At 36.1% G+C, this 6,000-nt stretch overlaps 1 long non-coding RNA gene across 1 annotated transcript; it reads right to left on the reverse strand.

The window, feature by feature from the left end:
- Positions 1-463: 463 nt before the first annotated feature.
- Positions 464-1,625, reverse strand: LOC149116095 (uncharacterized). Its single transcript, XR_016205325.1, has 2 exons — positions 1,406-1,625; positions 464-659 (listed from the first exon to the last, which is right to left on the reverse strand). It is a non-coding gene; the product is annotated as an uncharacterized LOC149116095 (long non-coding RNA).
- Positions 1,626-6,000: the final 4,375 nt, after the last annotated feature.

A 6,000-nucleotide genomic window follows, 5' to 3' on the forward strand; every position in this document is an offset into this window, starting at 1 on the left:
TTTTATATTTTGCCCATTGTGTTTCCAAATTACAAAGCTGCAAATTTCACACGCACTATATTAACTTTTGATTTTTATTTTACCACGAAATCATAAAAGAAGATTGTTTCAAAGTGACAAAAACTTGTTGTATACAAAGAGTGATAAATATGGTGTCGCTGCCTTACCGCAAATGGAAACAAGGACTCAAAATTAGTTTCTGATCACTATAAATGAATAAGCAAAAACTTGGTAGCTTAAGCTCTATGCCTGGAGAGGATACAGGATATGTATTGTAACAAAGGCAGTTATATTCAGTGATTTGGGAACCCTAATTGAGAAATAGAAAAGATGAAATCTCCGAAATCAGGGTAAAGATTAATATATTGGGTATGAAAAGACTTAAAGAAGTCCCAAAAAAACTCAGCTTTCATTTCAAATTAGAAGGTTGTACAACACGCAGACAGAAGTTAAATCGCTCGGGTTTGCATGTTAATTTAATTTAATATATTTTTCTTGGACGCAAAATCTCTGCTCCCTTTCATTTGCGTCGAGTTCTTTACAAGACCGACGATGCCAAATAGGCAATAGCTGGAACAGTAATTTAATTAGATGTGCTGGTTGGCAGAGTGTTCCCTCCAGTTCAGTTGGCTGATACACCATGTAGAGTTCGATCTAAGCTGAGATAAAAACAAATAAAGATATAGAGTGACTCAGATTTACACCTTTTTAATCTTGTCCTGTGTGACTTTAACACTTTGGAGTGATCTTGTTGCAGATACTTTCTGCGTTTATAGAAGTTAAATCAATAATCGTGGATTACCAACGATTTTTTAAACAAAGATTATAATAAGAAAGATCGAGAAGGTGACCGAGAGATAAGAATCAAACGCAGTAGGGGACATGAAAGGTAAATGACTCGATCACGAATGTGCAATGTTTGACTCATATCAAAATGGAAACCCGCTCAAATCAAAAAACACGACCAACATTACCCTGCCGATATGAACAAGGATAAATTTCTGTCATCGTATTTCATTCTTTATTCTTTACAGAATTGATTTTTTTTTTAATGGGGGATAGATAAAACCAGAGTATGCAACTGAGCTGAGTCGACGATTTAGCTTCCTTTGAGATATTCTATTTTCAAAACTTGTCGGCGAGTACAGAAAGCTAAAACGTTTACTTCGAGGTTTCACTAGGTGGCTGGACGGCTTAATTTGATAAATTGCCTCGGAAAAAATCAATGTAAATTAGGGCACAAGTGCTTAAAGAATGGATACAACAGAGATCTGGTCACTGTACTGAACAGATAAGAGTCGCATTAACACCAATCTTCATTCAACCTTCTTGCTCTTTTGTCATTCAGTAACTTTCTCGTAAATTTCCTGTTTTAAGAAGCATTAACTTCGTCACCACAGCGTACCTGGCCATCTCTTTTTCCCACTATCATCTTTACAGCCTTTTTTCTTCTTTTGTTTGGAACATTTCCTTATTATCGACTTAAGTAGCTGGCAAGCGTGTGATTCTATGGTCGCGAATTTCCTGCACAAAAACCAATATTTACTAATGGACTTACAAGGCAGGTTTATATTGCGCCTGGGAAACTTTCTGAGCCGCAATCTGGCACTGATCTTATGCTCAGTTTACGGACATTAATGAAAGAAATTTTTCTAAAAAACTTGTACTGTTTTTGGATGGTGTATTGACCGAAAAAAAAAACTCTTCTGTAAAAATCCTCGCTGCCTCGCGCGACTTGAAATGATTTTCCATGAAAACGAAAACTCCATTGTGCTAGATTTAAATGCGTTTGCTTTCTTTCTCTTTTTCGATCTCCTCGAAATCTGAATGAATGGAATGAGCTAGAAGGTTTTGCTCGCTCGACTGAATACGCGAATCTTGCCTTAAAAAGCCAGGCCCTCCGAGTGCCATTAAAACTCTCGTTTTCAATCTACCAAAGTTTCCATATTTTATCTTCCTAGTAAACTCTATTACTTGATTTTATCTTTCTACCAAAAAAACAAAATCAAGAAATATTTCCAAGAGTTTTTTCTTTGTTTTGGTTCTGTCAACATTAACTATCTAAAACATTTGTATTTTTACCTTCAGCCTATATCGGTTAAATTTGTACGAATTCTCCAAAAATAACTATTATTCGTTTATGTGATTAAACCATGGTAACTCTATAGGAAATGTTAAGGGGCATTTTCCTTTATTTTCGGGAAAGGTTGACAAGTAAACGTTGACAATTCGTTTATTTTGTTTGTGTAACTTGAATAAAACAACATGCCCTAGAGGAGTGTCTTTTGGGGAAACGATGGAAGATTGAAAAAGTCCAAAACTAACCTTTGTTTAAGAAGAAATGTCGGTATCAGTGAATCATCTTTAGTTAAAAAGAAATTGACCCTGCTTGTAAAAGGTTAATTTTTGTGTTTCGAACTTGGAATAAATTCGCATATATTACCTTGACCATGGAACGCGAAAAGACATGGATGGCACTTATTGATACATTAAATTACAACTGAGAGCTAAGGCGAGTGATTTTGGGTGGCTTTGTGAATAAAGGTTTACAAAAAAAATGATCCACTTAGAAAACCTTCAATAATAATTCCTTGCACTTCTTAAACAGTAGTGGGACATAGTCGCCCCATGATTATAAGTTGCATGAGCTCTGTCGTCGATTTTTCCAGTAGTTTGTTTACGTCGATATCATTCTCGAACTCGTTTCCCGTACACCGTGAGAATGGTTTACCCGTAATCATCACAGGTTTATTTCTTTGCCGCAATGACTTAATTGAAAGAGTCTGTGTCGCTATGAACAAGCCAGGTTATGTCCGGAGGAGGTAAGCCACAAACTATTCGGTCATTGGCGAGATGGAACTCTCAACTTTGGAATCCCACCAATTTTAAGTTTTTTTTCAAAATCTTCGATGATTTCTTACCTAATTCCGAAAATTAAAAACATGAAGCACTTCTTTGATATATCCGCCATCTATACTAGTAAACAACAGCCAACAGCGTTATAATCTACTAACAAACAAAGCAGCAAACGGTGCACGAAGGTTTGTATACAGTAATATCCTACAGTGTTTGAATTTTGGATAAATGTATTGTGGTTAGTTCGGTATCTTGTGGTATCTTAATCAATGGCCTGCAGAAAGAAAAGATTCTATTTTTAGTCATTTTGCGGAACTTGCTGTGGCACGTTAGTATTGAAAACTTTGAAACGAATTCGTCCAATGCTGGTTAGCCAATCAGAATCCCTGATCAGCGTCTGAATCTAAACGTGATCTAAATCACTATGCTATCCAATATTTTCAGTCACTCCACAAAAAAATCGCCTCTTTACGAGCTTATACGGCCTTCAGAAGACACCAAACGTTCAGAACATTTCCTTCACTTGTAGATAAAGTCAAAACAAAGAAGAGCTTGGGGTGGCATGTGTCAACTAGGTTCCTTTGCAAGTTTCCTGTGATATTTGTTGGTTGTAAAAATAACCCCAAACACGTTTTGTTTATTTGTTAGTTTTATCAGTAAGCAACGAGGGTTAATGACGCATTCGCACGTTTCTAAAAAAAAAATAATAAATAACAATAAATAGCAAGCTAAAAATAGCTGGATACAAGCGTCAAGATTTATCAGCGTTGACTGTCACCCTACTGACGTACAAGGGCTTTATACTGTCTCGAAACCCCTTTCTTTTGGTATTTTCCGAGCTCTGGGAAAAGAGTAATATTGAGCAAAAAATCTATCCATTTCCAATGCTGGCGCTAACTGTTTCAGCTAAAGCCAGTATTATGTATCGATAGAGCAGCTTCGGAAGTTCAAATCATTATGAACTTTTCACTCTGGAATTTGTATTACCTCCATTTGAAGCTAAAATATCGCAAACTGTCGGAAGTTCCAAATGAAGCTAATTGTGTCATGTTTGCAATTTCCGATAATATCTGCCTAGTATGCGTGGGAAGAGTTACAACGTTGTTTATGTAAAAATTTGATTAAAATAAGAGACACTGTAATACATAAGTGTACTTGGAATAAAATCCACGAGAGGAATTTGAACATTTTTTGATCTACCACACCGTATTTTCATTTTTACATTGTTAAAAGTCACGTCGGCTGAACTTCGTCGAAGTTATTCTGCGATCAAAAGGGGAAATGTGACAATCTTTGTTATGACGGAGAACGATTTGGAATACAAATCCCACGACCCAGTAAAGTCTTTCGTGTAAAAACAATTCAGAACAGTTGTTTGAATATTTAAATGCACTTTATAGCTTGCTATATCTTTTCACATTGTTTAATTTTGGATATGTTATATTTGCAAGTTGGAAGTATTGAAATCTTCTGCTCCTTTTTAACTTTATATGTATTTTTTGCTCAGGAATGCTTAGCATTCAAATTTAAATACTTGTGCAATTAATTAGAGCTACAGAAATCTCTTAATATCAAACTCTGTGGCCTTGTCGACCTGTATGAGAGACATTTATCTTATCAAAGTTACAAAGTGGCCATCAACATTTTGGAAACGATTAAAACATAACGTGGGACAGAGAGATAATCACCTTTACTTGTCATTCATAACTTTTGTGATATTTCTTTTTAAGGCTCTACTGCTGCTCTACTGCTGGCTTCAAAAACGATCACTATGGCAACCAACTTATTGCACACTTCGATAGTTTTAATGATCCAGTAACCGTCCATATAAATGCGTTTTCAACGATGTGCTTTCCCGGAAAACGTTACCCCGTCCACGGTACCGTTTTTGCAACGTTTTCTCGTCCACACTAAATTGCTCGAGAATACTGCGAGAAAACAACACTACTGTCCTTTGCACATGCGCACAGAATGTGGATGACGTTAGCCTTTTTCGAATGCCCTGTCAATCTCGAGCCCAAAGTTGCTCCTAACCTCGTCCCCAGGGCCTTCTTCTCGACGAATATCAAAATGGTGGCTAGTCGAAAGAAGACCTGGCAAAGGCACGTGGTACAAAATCTCCAAAAATCTCGGAGTTTTTTATCACGTGACCTGATGAGACGATCAAAATAAAATGGTGGCAGAAGTTTAGTTCGAAATTTACCTTAAAACGCGTATAAACGTTAGGTACGAGGCAAAGATGGCGACGTAGAAAGATAACACGTTATTTTCGCTGGGTGTTGGAAAGCAGATCGCGTAGTTAAAGAATCCGGAACGTTACAGTACATGACATCATAACCATAAATGTAAGCCTGTTTATATTATACCTATTTGAGAGAAGATCATTGTTTCACCCTTCAGACGTTTTGAAAACAATTGTAAAGTTAACCCGAAATCAAACTTGATCTGGTAAATATTTTTGCCAGATCTATGTGTTGTAAGGTTTTCCTTTTTAAATGAAGTATATCAGCACGTAATCGAGAATGACATCATTTGTTTTTGTTAAATTATTGTTACTGGCATAGAATTAAAAGAAATACTTTATGACGGACGAAAGTACATGACTGATCCAACTTAGTATTGACCAGCTGTCATAATACATCATTTTGCTCTCATTTCTGATAAGTTAGTATCACTTTTATCGCCACAACAGTGATCAGCTCTTAATTATAAGAACTGTTTTGGATTGGGTGTACATGTTCAGAGTAATGCTGTTAGCACCAACTGCCAGAAGAAACATTCTCTAATAAAAAAAAGTTCTTACCCCATGCAGTAGTTCTTTTGTGTGTGTTTCTCCAAACAGGGAAAGAGCAACTTTTCCCTTGTTATGGATGAAAATATAGGAATTATGGAATTCATACTACCTTCACCTTAGAAAAAGGTCCCAAAGATCCATCGGTATTGAGTTAACAATATGGTTCACTTTGTATTAAAACTAATAGATCCATACTACAGGAATCTGTGCTGGACCTTGACTGAGCATGTGTTGTCTTACTTCCCAATTATGAGAAGATGCAGACTGATTATATGTATGAGGAAAAATAATTGTGTTTTGTTTGTTTTGAGAAATAGAATCAATTCCTCTTCACTGATTAGTTATATGTA

Source organism: Orbicella faveolata, unplaced genomic scaffold (assembly GCF_042242905.1).
Source record: "Orbicella faveolata isolate gen_17 unplaced genomic scaffold, um_ofav_v1 contig_12, whole genome shotgun sequence".
NCBI lineage: Eukaryota > Metazoa > Cnidaria > Anthozoa > Scleractinia > Merulinidae > Orbicella > Orbicella faveolata.